The sequence below is a fragment of the Gossypium arboreum genome, chromosome 2, assembly GCF_025698485.1.
Source record: "Gossypium arboreum isolate Shixiya-1 chromosome 2, ASM2569848v2, whole genome shotgun sequence".
Lineage (NCBI taxonomy): Eukaryota > Viridiplantae > Streptophyta > Magnoliopsida > Malvales > Malvaceae > Gossypium > Gossypium arboreum.
Window position 1 is genome coordinate 36,706,817 of NC_069071.1, and position 15,110 is coordinate 36,721,926.

General features: G+C 36.1%; 1 pseudogene; it reads left to right on the plus strand.

The window, feature by feature from the left end:
• Window positions 1–10,852: 10,852 nt before the first annotated feature.
• On the plus strand, window positions 10,853–14,787 carry LOC128284298 (uncharacterized; annotated as a pseudogene).
• Window positions 14,788–15,110: the final 323 nt, after the last annotated feature.

The window sequence follows — 15,110 nt, forward strand, 5'->3', positions numbered from 1 at the left end:
TCAGCTCTTGCAACTGTGCTTTCAACTCTCTTAGCTCAGTTGGTGCCATCCTATATGGAGCAATTGAAATAGGAGCTGTCCCTGGTATCAATTCAATGCCAAACTCTATTTCTTTTTCTGGGGGTAGTCTGGGTAATTCCTCTGGAAACACATCTGGATACTCACATACTATTGGTACAGACTCAATCTTCAACTCTGTTTCCTTAGTGTTCCATACAAATGCAAGGTAAGCTTCATACTCTTTCCTCATATATCTCTGAGCAACCATTGCCGTAATTACATCCTGCGACGAACCCAATTCTATTGAATCAACCCGTAGAATCTCACCATCCAAGCATTTCAATTTAATATGCTTACTACCACAATTTACAATTACATTATGAAGGGCTAACCAATCCATACCAAGTATTACATCAAATTCATCAAATGGTAATAACATAAGGTTAGCCGGAAAGCAATGACCCTGAATCGTCAAAGGACAATTCTTACAGACTTTATCAACCAGGACTGATTTTCCTAGTGGGTTCGACACTCTAATGATAATTTTTGTAGGTCCAGCGGGTATGTTCATACTAGACACTAGTCTCATGCAAATATATGAATGCATTAACCCCGGGTCAATTAAAGCAATAACACTTGTATTAAAAAGAGAAAAAGTACCCGTAATAACATCAGGAGTAGAGGCTTCCTCTCGAGCACGTATCGCATATGTTCTTGCCGGGGCTCAAATCTCTGGCTTTGTAGCGTCTTTAGTCGTAACTCGACTGCCACTAGCACTTCTAGGGTACCTCGGAGGTCTACCTCGAGTAATGGGAGTACTCAACTTCAGAGTCACTTCTACTTCTTTTTCATTTCATTCTGGGCAGTCTCTGAGAAAGTGATCAAGAGAACCACATCTAAAACATGCACCGCTTTTCATTCCACACTCTCTAGAGTGAAATTTGTTACAACTTTTACGCTTCAGCTTTTGGTCATCTACATTCCCCACACTAGTCACCATTGGGGAGGAAGACCTCTGATTTCATTGTTTGGAGCCTCCCGCTTTACCCGAATATCCTATCAATAAAGTGAAGCGTTCATGCTGGCTTCTAGATTTCTTTGTAGGAAATGAGAGCGTCTTACCGCTGGACCTCTTGCTCGAAACTCGAGCTTCTCTCTTAGCTTGCTTTCTTTCGTTATTAAGCTCCTCGACCTTCTTGGCCCGATCAGTCAATGCGGTAAACTCCCGTATTTCAAGAATTCCAATCAACAACTTGATTTCCTTATTCAGACCTTCCTCAAAGCGTTTACACATTTTCGACTCAGTTTGGACCTATTTAGTTGCGTACTGACTTAGCCTTACGAACTTTCTCTCGTATTCTGCTACAGTCTTTTTCCCTTGTTTGAGTTCCAGGAACTCCTTTCGCTTTGAGTCTAAGAACCTCTGTCTGATGTATTTCTTTTTAAACTCTGCTTGGAAAAATTCCCAAGTAATGTTTTCCTTCGGCACCACGAAAGATACAGTCTTCCACCAGTGGTATGCAGTATCCTTTATGAGGGACATAGCACACTTCAAGTACTCCTCGGTGTGCACGACAATTCATCTAATACCCGTCTAGTATTCTCAAGCCAGAACTCGGCTCTTTCGGCATCATCATCAACCTTAGCTCTAAATTCTTCAGCCCCATACTTTCTAAGCTTGTCTACAAGGGCTTTACCAACACTCATAGGTACCATACCTCGTGGTACTTCCTTATTAGGTTGGTTAGGGGGCGGGGGAGGTCGTGGTATGTTGGGGCGATTCTTCAAGTACTCCCCGAACCACTCGTCCATCATTTCGAAGAAGGCGGCCTTGGCCTCTTCCTGCCTTCAGACATAGACCTTCTACTACTACTAGAAACAATTTGATGTACGGAAGCTGGAGCATGGCTCTCGGCTCCCTCAGACTCATCTTGTGCTTGATTAAAAGACATTTACTATTTTCAAAAACAATTTAAACGGTTGGGAGATTTCACACTATCAATGTTCAAATAATGGCATGTATAGTGAAATCCATTACTCTCTACGGTAGTCCTAGAACTGACTAGACCGTAACTCTGATACCACTAAATGTAATACCCCTTACCCGTACTCGAGATGGGAGACAAGTACGAGGTGTTACTGGACATATATGCGAGCATAAACGAAAAATACGGGTTATAAAATTTTGTTTCAACTCAAAACAAATCCACTAACATTGTAGTGTCCCAATTTTGAGCCTATGAGGCCTTAAACAAACATTGAGAAAGGTTCGGGACCAAAATAAAGATCTGAGGAAAACCTATAGTTTAATACCTCACACACCTGTGTTGAGATCATACACACGCCCGTGTGCATTAGGACACACCTGTGTGGTCACCACGTGTCCAAAACTTGAGCATTCTGTTAGATTCACACGGCCAAGACACACGCCCGTGTGTCTAGCCCCTGTTCGACACTGACTTAAAATTTTAGGTGCAGGGGACACACAGTCATACCAAACGCCCAAGGGCGATCCGTGTGTCACACAAGGCTTGGACACACGCCCATGTGTCACCTTCAATTGCCCACTCTCATTTATAGCTTCTACTCATATCTAACATGCCCTAATCGCACTCATGTTCTATCATAATTTTCAATTGCATGTAAACCTCATATCATTGGTTTTGCACATGCTAGGTTACCCTTTTTGTATTAAGAATTATAGTCTCATTAATCACAAAATCGAACTTGGCTCGTCATTTAACTCATTTCCAACTGTGATCCTTCCAATTTCAAATGAATTGGTCACATTTATCGTATCCATTCATAATACACCATGTAATCATTTCAACAGGTAAAAAATGCATGATTAGTAGGATAGAAACCTACACCAATACAGGCCATATATCAAGGCCATACACAAAATGAATAGACATAACATTCAAGCCTTTACATTGCTAGCCAAATGACACATATGAAAAAATGACCCAAAAATACCTATACATGCCATTGAACAAAATAAAGTATCTATGTACCAAAGCTGGACTAGTTGATAGTGTGTTGACTCTCCAACTGTCTTCCAACCTTTACGAGTCCTCAAGCTCTGAAAGATAGGAAAAAGAGAGGGGTATGCATTTTCATGCTTAGTAGGCTCGATAACCGGAAAGTGAACTTACCAAGTAATTAGCATACATCCATAATAGATAAGGAAACCAACAAGTATGAGATGGTTCCCTATCACATGCACTCAACCAATGAGTTAGTCACATAACAAAACACCATGTAATTTATCTTAGATGAGCTCATCATTCAACATTTCACTTTGTACATGTATTTAATGTTAATCCCGTTGAGTGTCTAGGAAATCTCGATGGAATATCCCTTAACCGTCAATTCGTAAGGATGATCATTTTAGGTGTGCACTCACGCGAACCTCACATCTTATGGTAGGATTACCAGTCCAGGCTAAATTCCCCAAGTCATAAATTCATAAGGTGATGTCGGGATTACCAGTCTAGGCTAAGTCCCTTATTGCAACAAACACCTTTAATGAGCTCAGAACTGAACTACTAGTCCAGGCTAAATTCAGACCTTGATCGGATTACCCGTCCAGGCTAAATCCATAACGCACATGTATTCTTCGGGAGGCTAAATCATCCAAAAGAACACTCGTCCAGGCTAGATCCTTTTCATAATTGAGATCGTCGAATTACCCATCTGGACTAAATCCTTTTTGCAACACATGCAGGATCTCAATACACATGTAAAACATGGTTTATCCATCGAATTCCCTTTTTAACCTCAACCGAGATAATTTTTCAACACATCATTATTAGGAATGCATTTCATGAAATCTTATGCTGTCAATAAATGCAATCATCATTCATTCACAAATCATATAATTAGGCATATTAGGAGTTTACTTTAAGTTATCCGAACTTACCTGGTATTCGTTTCGGTGCTGTGTTTCGGTTATTCCGAAACCTTTCGTTTTCCTCTATCGACCTTCGGAATTTGTTCCTCGGGGACTATAACAATAAAAATAGATCTTTAACACCTCACATTATACTTTTCAAGTCTAAATTTCACCCTCGATCCAAATAACCGTTTTGCCCCTAACCTTTTACATTTTACGATTTAGTGTCTACGCTCGTATAATGAGATACATGCAATTTCTATCTTACCCAAGCTTAGTCGAATGTTTTTCCCTCTTATGGCAGCCCACATTTTCCATTATTTCTCATTTCCACCACATATTTTACACCTTTTGCAAAAAGGTCCTTTTAGGGGTTTTTCATGAAAACCACCTAGAAAAAGATGTTTAAGACTCATCCAACTTTAATATTCCTCCATAATCCATCAAAATAAAAGTGTCTCATGCATGGGTAAATTTTTAAACATGAACCCTAACATGAAATATGGGTAGAAATAGAGAGAATAGGCTACTGAGATTTCAAAAATATGAAGAACATTAAAAATGAGGCTTGTGAGCACTTATTATTGAGCTTGAAAATGTTGAAAACCCTAACTATGGTGTCCCTTCAATTTTTGGCAGCCATGGAGAAGAAAATGGCTGATTTTTGCCTTATTTTTCCCATTTTATTTCATTAAAATGCCAAATGACCAAAATGCCCTTAAGCCCTTTCTTTAAAATTTCATCCATACAAACCCATTTTTGTCCAAAAACTTAAAAATTGGGCGAATTGATCCTCAAGACCTTCTAATTATAATCTAAAGCAATTTCATACAAATTGCTTCTAGAATCCAAGTTTTGCAATTTAATCAATTTAGTCTCAAATTTCCAATTGGGCACTTATTCATAAAATTTCTTCATGAAACTTTAACACATACCTATACTCACATTTTAGACTTCATAATAATCATAAAATAAATATTTTGATGTCAGATTTGTGGTCTTGAAACCACTGTTCTGACTAGGCCCTATTTCGGAATGTTACAATATAACTTAATTGCCATGAAAAATCTAGTGGCACACAGTCATGCCAACCAATAGTGTGTGACACACGACTGTGTGGCAAACTGTGTGACCCAAAACTTACCTAAAATATGCCTAGTTCAAAACTACCATTCATTATATCACAACTAGATATAAACACTTACCATATCAACTTAAAAATCTTGTTCAACACCTACAAATCATAACCAAAACATATGAAAAAAGTATCCTATTCGTGCCTAACCAATATGTCATTTTTGCACCATCACAACCAAGTTATTCCAATAATAACCATTCACCATGTTAAAAACATATACCTATAATATCCAAGCACACCTAAAATCATTCTCGAACTTGCTTCAACACCAATAATACATCAACTACACTCACACACACACACACACCCCCACACCCACACACCCACACACCCACACACCCACCATACATGCCACTAACTTATCACATAAACTTTCAAGTTCCCATTACATATATACCATTATCATCACATTACAACATCAACCTTTAAAACTCAAACACATGACCAAAATAACTTATATACTGTAACAACACGTTTCTAGTCAAATTGAAATAGTAGTTTTGGGACCACAAATTCGAAGTCAAAATAATTATTTTATTATTATTTTGAGGTCTATAGTATGATTAAATGATTGTGAGAAAATTTTGTTAAGAAATTTTATCGTTTGATTGGTTAATTTGATAAAAAGGACTAAATCGCGTAAAGTGTAAAACTTGAGTTCTATTAGCTAAAGGTGTCTAATAGCTATAGAACTTTAAAATGGAGGTCCTCATGTGGTAAATAGCCCATTAGTTAGATAATGGATGTTAATGGTGTAACACCCCAAATTCGGCCTAGATGTTATGGCCGTATCTGGTGATGTCACAAGAAAAGGGTTTTGAAAACTAAGTCGTCACAATTAAACCCTTTCAGTTCATTAGCTCACATTTATTCTTAACAGATTTCAAAATGTTTATTCAACTATTAAGTTTTTGTATTCATTATCAAAACATTAATTTATGAAGCTTTAAATAGAAACGTAGTTTTTAGAAAACCGTTCAAAATTTTAGAAAACCCTTGCTTTTGATAAAATCCGAGTTTTTACGTTTTGCAGTTTTAAAATCATAAAAGTGCATACTAACCCGAATAAAAATAAAATAGTTCGTAAAGTTCGTATTACAAAAATATAACCCAAAATAACCCAAATATAAAAATTAGAACGTAACCATAACCAGTTCGAACATGTGGTCGCCGAGAGGCTCCACTGCACAGATCTGCCTAAAACTGTGGATTACCTGTACAGAATAAACAGAGAGGAGTGAGTTACATAAAATCAGTGTGTAACCCTAAAAAATTAAGCATGCCCGCAAACAGAATATCAGAATCGATCATATACGAAAATGGGCCTAAGCCCGTTATAGATACAGAAGCAGATTCGGGCCTAAGCCCATCTCAGACATAGATATGCAGATCAGAATCAGAAATCAGATAATAAAATCCTACCCCTATCTTCTACACACCATCTCCGACCATCCCTACAAACCGTATTGTACCGATGCGGTACATAACAGATATGATGTAGCTATGCTGCCAGATAATAGGCGTAATCGCCTTTTAGAACACTTCCTCCAATATACATCATCCCATCCCCAATAACAGATATAGAAATATGCAAATACAGATAGATAGTCTAACATGCTCACATGCTTACATATAAGCATACATAAATAATAGATAGATAATAGGGGAAGTAGGCATGTATCAGTATCCAAATTAGATCATACGTTTAGTGTAACACCCCTCACCCGTATCCGACGCTCGTGGTGCTACTTGACTTAAACTCAACTAGCTAAACAAAATTGGGCCGTGAAATCTCAATTAATTTAAAACTTTTGTTTTCACAAACAATCTGCCCCCAACATGGGCTTACAAGCCCAAAACGTTCATCTGGGGTGGTTCAGAACCTAATCGAGAACTCATGAAAAACTTAGAAAAATTTCATGCAACAAAGCTCTACACGTCCGTTTGGGTATAGAGCACACAGCTGTGTGGTAGGGACACGCCCGTGTCCTGAACTCGTGTTTGAAAACCTGGGCATTCTACCAAAACCAAACGGCCCAAGCACAAACTCGTGCCCTATAACCGTGTCATTCACACGGTCGAGACACATGGCCATGTCTCTTGCCCGTGTACTACTAGCATGCATGCTGACTTTATGACACGGCATGGACACACGCCCGTGTGGCCTACCCGGGTGCTAAAAGGACTTTAAAAAATTTAAGTGCAGGGGATGCACGGCCATAACGCATGCCCATAGGTGTGAACCGTGTGTCACACACGGCCTAGACACACGCCCGTGTGTCTTACCTGTGTGGACAAACTAGGCTATTTCCCAAGCCCTGTTGTCACCCATTTTACACAATCTACACAAGATCATTTCAATATATATATCTCATCATAATGGGCACTAATTCATCCATAGAAAGAACATTATATGCATTCATCAAAATGAATAAAAGCTGTTATTCCAAGCTTGATTACAAAATGAAAGGCCTTCGACTTAAGCCAAAATACATGAATTATTCTCTTAATAGAACATCCTAATCTAACCCTATACATGCCACTTTCAAAAATATAAATCAAACTATACTAAGTATTGTGGCTGATAGTGTGATTGATATCTCTGACTTTAAGGGATCCTTAAGCTAGCTTGATAACACTGAAAGAAGAGGGAAAGGAAAGAGGGTAAGCATAAAGCTTAGGAAGTTGCATATAAATAAATATACAGCAACAATCTCACCATTAGTCATCATACTTATAGCTCAGAGGTAAACATAATTTAACTTACTCATTGTCATCTACTTGAATCACATTATCTAATTTAAGCTTGTTACTCATGCTTACCATATAGGTACGTGTACCACTCAAATCATGATTATTCTTTCTTTATCAAATTGATCTATAACTCTAATCATTGAAACGTTTGGAATACTACTGGATATTCTATGAACCTTCAACATGGGTTATATTGCCGATGCCATGTCCCAAACATGGTCTTACACTGGCTCTCATATACGCGTGTTGATGCATGCTCTAGACATGTCTTACACTAGTACAACTCTTAGCTGATGCGTGTCCTAGACACATCTTACACTGGCTATCTCTTTCGAGGTCGATGCATGTCACAAACATGTCTTACACTGGCACTGTAACGACCCAAAATCCGTGGGCACCGGAAAAGTGTGTTATTGGGCCTCCGTCTTAGTGAAATAAGTTCGAAAATAATTATTAAAAATATTTATGAGTCTAGTAGTGTGTTTAATTAGGTTTTAATTAAGTAAATTTAGCTTAATTTAGAGTAATTAGTAAAAGGATTAAATTGAATAAGGGTAAAAGTTTAATTATAGATTAAAGAAAAACTAGGACTTAAGAGGAAATTAAACCATTTCCTATAGTGAGAGGCGGTTTAACGTGGAAAAATATCAAAGATTTTATTGATTAATATATATATTTATTTAATAATTAAGTATATTATATTATATTATATTATATTATATTATATTATATTATATTATATTATATTATATATAAAAGAAACAAATAAGTTAAAAGAAACATAAATGAAAACGAAAACAGAGAAGAAACAGAGGAGAAAGAAGAAAAAAAAAGGAAAATTTAGGTTTCAAGGTTGAAAATTAAATTGGTAAGTCAATATAATCCTTTTTCTTGTAATTTTTAAGTTTTTGGAGTGCTAGGACAAAATATGTCATGATTTATATTGAAATTTTGAAAGATAGTAGATTTCTAAACATGAGTTATGTTGAACAAATGATGGAATTGGGGGTTTATTTGATAGAAATTTTAATTAGAATTGAATAAATGATTGAATTGTAAACTAAGCTATAAGTTTTGAGTTTTAGGGATTAAATTGAAATAAATTCGAAATTATGAAAATATGATAAAAATTAAGTAGTTAGATGTGAATTTGGTAAGAAATTGAGTAGTAAAAAGGTATGAATTGAGAAAGAAAAATATATAGGTTTAGTTGGGATTAAATTGGAATTAAAGTAAAAGTTAGATGAAAATTTCAGCATTTAAATTGTGTTATGCTAATAATTGTGAAATTATTTTAATTGTTCGTAGCTAATATCCAGCCTGAAGCATCGGCCCAAAAAGGAAAAGGAAAGATCGTCGAGGATTAAATTCGAAGAGAATTCTGGTTTGTATCACTATAACTCAAGCTTTATAATTAATACGTGTTTAATTTAATATGTATGTGTGGTAAGTATCTTAAGGTGAGTATTTAATGAACTGATAAATTTGTGATTGAGTATTAAAAATTGAGATTGATACTGAACTGAATTATGGGATACTGAATATTGTTTTGAATATCGAATTGAATTGTGAAAATTCTTGAATAATATTACGATATCTTGTATTGAATCTATAAAATTTCGATGAAAACGAAATATTGTATTTCCGTGAAAATTGATCGAAATAATAATACATAATTAATATTGAATCAAAATTGAAATTGTATTGGAAAATGAATTAAATACCCTATTAACTAGTCGGGCTAGTCGGATATAGTTGGCATGCCATAGGATATGGAAGAGTACGGGTTTTTTGAAACTTCTCGATCGAGCACTTATGTGCCGACTCATCTTATCGTTATCGTTCTTTCATACCGATTCGACACTTTGTGTGTCGAATCTTTATTATCAAGTTCTTGTTTGGATTTGTTCGATGAGGTACTCTGTGTACCGCATCTTTATCATTATCGCTTCGACTTGACCGATGAGGCACTATGTGCCGTACTAGTGTGTTGGTTGGAATCCATGTATCCATCGTGTCCGAGTCAAGTTAATAGGGCAAATGAAATAAATCTCTTGATAAGACTAAATTTGAATGATATGGCATATGTGAAAGTTGAGAATTGAAATAAAGAAATAAGAATGATATATATATATATATATATATATATATAATCGAATGATAAAATAAAAAGATTGAATTGTTCATTAAGTGATGATGATTGTAATTATAACAAGATGTGTGTGATTTAATGAATTTAATTATAAACTGAATTATAGTGATACCACTGAGTATATGCATACTCGATTACGGTTGTTTCCGTCTTGAGTTGTAGAAGTCAAGTTCGAACCAAAGATCCAAAGCCAAACCCGACTTCACAAACTTTTGGTGATGTATATTTTCTTTTGGTAATGTGGCATGTACATAGGATGTGTATAAATGTTATTATGTTTTGAATATAAATGGTTTAAAATGTTAGTATTACAAGTTTAAGAATTATAATGAAAAAAGTTTATTCATTTCAAATTAATTAGTACAATGATAATTTTAAATTGATATTATATTGATTAAGTTGATTAGAAGGTATTTAGAATAGAAAATAAATGTGTGAAATAAATTGGTTGAATTGGTTATGTTTGAAATGAATATGGTTTAATTGCAGGGGGTTTATGTAAAAATAAGCAGAAATGCTGTCGAAATTTATAAAAAAGGAAATAAAAGAAAAGAAAAAAAAAAATAATAAAATTGGAATACTTCAACGAGTTCTGTTTCACTTAAATGTAAGATTTAGATTTGAATAGTTCAATATAGGGATTTAGTAATTTAAATTATGCTATGAATGTTATTTTATTAGTGAATTATTCATAAGTTGTCTGATACGTCAGGTAATGCCTCGTAACTTTATTCCAGCGATGGTTCAGGGTTAAGGGGGTGTTACAATTGTTGGTATCAGAGCTAAGGTTTAGTCGATTGTTGGACTAAATCAAGCTCGTAAATGAGTCTAGAAGTACATGCCACATTTAAGTCGAAACTGAGTCGGGTTTTTGGATGCTAATATATTTATTTGATTTTATTTTATAGATAAAATGTCAGATGAAAGAATGGATAATGTTGAACAGGAAATGTATACTGGAAGTCGAGAATTAGAAGAAACTGAATCTGCTACACCTAGTGTGAATCCATTAGATAATCAACCTCCTAACGTAGGGAGAGAAAGAAATGCCTCACAATTGTTAAGAGATATAGTTGATGCATTACAGCATATAGTGAGAACTATACCTGCTACTACATCTGTACCTACTGTTAGACAGGCCCCGATTAAAGAGCTACGAAAATATGATGCCACATAATTTCAGGGATTAAAAGGAATTGATCCGTCCGCTGCTGAAAATTGGATGGAAACAACAAAAAGAGTTTTGCAACAATTAGACTGCACCCCCCGAGAGAATCTAATATGTGCTGTATCACTGTTACAAGGAGAAGCGTATCTCTGGTGGGAATCTGTGGTTAGACATTTGCCGGATGATCAGGTAACCTGGGACTTGTTTCAAAAAGAATTTCAGAAGAAGTATATTGGGGAATTGTACATCGAAGAGAAAAAACAAGAGTTTTTAGTGTTGAAACAGGGGAATATGTCAGTACTGGATTATGAGCGAGAGTTCTCTAAATTGAGCAGGTATGCTTTAGAATATGTTCCAACCGAGGCTGATAGTTGTAAACGATTTCTACGAGGACTGCGAGATGAAATCAAGATTCAATTGGTAAGTCTCAGAATTACTGAACTTGTTGATCTGGTTGAGCGAGCAAAAATGATAGAACAAGTACTGGGCCTGGATAAAAAATCAGAAATTGGTAAATCAGCTGGGAAACGTATGGGAACTACTAGTTATAATCCATTACCGAAGAGATTCAGAGAATCTAGAAGTGGTTGGAGATCAAGCTTTCGGTCTGATAGGGGTGACAGAACAGAGAAAAACAGATTACTGTCTCTACCGGTAGTGTAAAAGCTCCACTTCAAGAAAGTGAAAATCCTGAATGCAATTATTGTGGGAAAAGACATTTTGGTGAATGCTGGAAGAAAACCGGAGGATGTTTCCGCTGTGGCTCTATTGAACACTTTGTCAAAGATTGTCCGAAAACTCAGAGTAGTACACCTGCCACCTCTCAGAGATCGGTATCGACTGCCAGAGGTAGAGGAATGTCCAGAGGAGGTTGTGTTTTGAGGAGAGGAGGAGTTGGTAGAAGCAATGATATAGCTACACAGCAATCTGAAGCCAGAGCTCCAGCCAGATCTTATGTAGTCAGAACCCGGGAAGAAGGCAATACTCACGATGTGGTGACAGGTATATTTTTACTGTATTCTAAGCCTATTTATACTTTGATTGATCCTGGATCTTCACACTCATATATTAATTCAAAATTAGTAGAGTCGGGGAAATTAAAAATAGAAATGTCTAAAGTCTCAATAGAAGTATCAAGTCCATTGGGGCAAACAATATTAGTTAATCAGGTGTGCCCGAGATGTCCGCTAATGATATATGATAAAACTTTTCCGGTGGATTTATTAATAATGCATTTTGGGGATTTTGATGTCATATTGGGTATGGACTGGTTAGCTGAACATGGGGTAATTTTGGACTGTTATAAAAAGAAATTTAGCGTTCAGACTGAAGATGGTGATAGTGTTGAGGTAAATGGAATTCGTACCAGTGGGTTAGCTCGAATCATATCAGCGATTAAAGTTAATAAGTTGCTTCATCAGGGTTGTACAACATTTCTAGCATATGTTATTAATTCTGATTCAGTCAGAAGTCAATGTAGTCAGATTAGAATTGTATGTGAATTTCCAGATGTATTCCCTGAAGAGTTACCGGGATTGCCACCTGACAGAGAAGTAGAATTTGCAATTGAAGTATACCCGGGTACAGATCCAGTGTCAATACCTCCATATCATATGTCACCTACTGAATTGAAGGAGTTGAAGGTACAACTACAAGATTTACTGGAACGAGGTTTTATACGACCTAGTACCTCACTGTGGGGAGCTCCAGTGTTATTTGTTAAAAAGAAAGATGGTCCGATGTGCTTGTGTATTGATTATCAGAAATTGAACAAGGTGACAATCAAAAATAAATATCCATTACCACGTATTGATGATTTATTTGATCAATTGAAGGAGCTTTAGTATTTTCAAAGATTGATTTAAGGTCGGGCTACTATCAGTTAAAGGTGAAAGAAAGTGATGTACCGAAGACAGCATTTCGTACAAGATTTGGTCATTACGAGTTCTTAGTGATGCCATTTGGGTTAACAAATGCCCCAGCTGCTTTTATGGATCTTATGAATCGAATTTTCCAGCCGTACTTGGATCAGTTCATGGCAGTTTTTATTGATGACATTTTGGTATATTCAAAGTCCAAATTTGAACACGAGCAGCATCTCTGAATTGTTCTGCAAACGTTACGAGAGAAACATTTGTATGGGAAATTGAGTAAATGCGAATTTTGGTTATCAGAGGTGGTATTTCTTGGTCATGTGGTATCAGCAGATGGAATTAGAGTGGATCCAAAGAAGATTGAAGCAATTGTCCAGTGGAAGACTCCCAAAAATGTGTCAAAGGTACGTAGTTTTCTTGGATTAGCTGGGTATTACCGAAGGTTTGTGAATGGATTTTCAAAAATAGCTTTACCAATGACAAAATTATTGCAAAAGAATGTTCCATTTGTTTGGAATGATCAATGTCAAGAAAGCTTTATGAAATTGAACCAGATGCTGACAGAGGCACCGGTTTTGATTTTACTAGAATCAGGAAAAGATTTTATTGTGTATAGCGATGCTTCTTTAAATGGGCTCGGGTGTGTACTGATGCAAATTGGGAAAGTGATAGCTTATGCTTCTCAGCAATTGAAACCACATGAACGTAATTATCCGACACATGATCTGGAATTAACAACCGTGATCTTTGCTTTGAAAATATGGATACATTATTTATACGGTGAAAAATGTTACATTTATACAGATCATAAAAGTCTCAAGTATCTTTTATCACAAAAAGAGTTGAATTTGAGGCAGCGTCGATGGATAGAACTTTTAAAAGATTATGATTGTGTTATTGATTACCATCCAAGTAAAGCTAACGTGGTAGCTGATGCATTGAGTAGGAAAGCAGCAATTGAATTGCGAGCGATGTTTGCTCATCTCAGTATTAGTAATGATGGAAGTTTATTGGCTGAATTAAGAATTAAACCAGTGATGTTTGAACGAATCAAGTCAGCTCAATTAGAAGATGATAAGCTAATGAAGAAAAAAAAATGGTTCAGAGCGACACAGCAGGGAATTTTAGTATTGATGAGTATGATTATTTGAGATACCAAGATCGGATTTGTATTCCAATCAATTCAGAGATTAAAGAATTAATTCTTCGAGAAGCACATGATGGTCCATTTGCTCTACACCCTGGAGGCACAAAGATGTATCGTGATTTACGAGAATTGTACTGGTGGCCTGGGATGAAAAAAGATATAGTTGAATATGTTAGTAAATGCTTGGTTTGTCAGCGGGTGAAAGCAGAGCATCAGGTTCCTACTGGATTATTACAGCCGATTACTATTCCAGAATGGAAATGGGATCGTGTTACGATGGATTTCATTACGGGATTGCCATTGTCTGCAAGTAAGAAAAATGCTATATGGGTAAGAGTTGATCGACTCACAAAATCGGCTCATTTTATAGCTGTCAGAATGGATTGGTCACTTCAGAAACTTGCAGAGGTCTATATTCAGGAAATTATAAGGTTGCATGGTATACCGGCTTCTATAATTTCTGATTGAGATCCTCGGTTTACATCGAGATTCTGGAAACAGTTACATGAGTCTTTGGGTACTAAACTTAATTTCAGTACAGCATTTCATCCACAGACTGATGGGCAATCTGAGCGAGTAATTCAAATTTTGGAAGATATGCTTCGAGCTTGTGTTATTGAATTTGAATCTAGTCGGGAACGTTACTTGCCGTTAGCTGAATTTGTTTATAATAACAGTTATCAGTCCAGTATTCAGATGGCTCCGTATGAAGCTCTATATGGTAGAAAATGTCGATCACCTGTATGCTGGACAGAATTAAATGAAAAGAAGATAATTGGACTTGAATGAATTCGTGAAATAGAAGAAACAGTCAAGAAGATTCAACAGAGATTAAAAGTAGCTTTTGACAGACAAAAATCTTATGCTGATCTGAAACGTCGGGACATTGAATACTCAGTCGGGGATAAGTTGTTTCTCAAAGTTTCTCATTGGAAGAAAGTATTAAGATTTGGCCGAAAAGGAAAGTTAAGTCCTCGGTTTA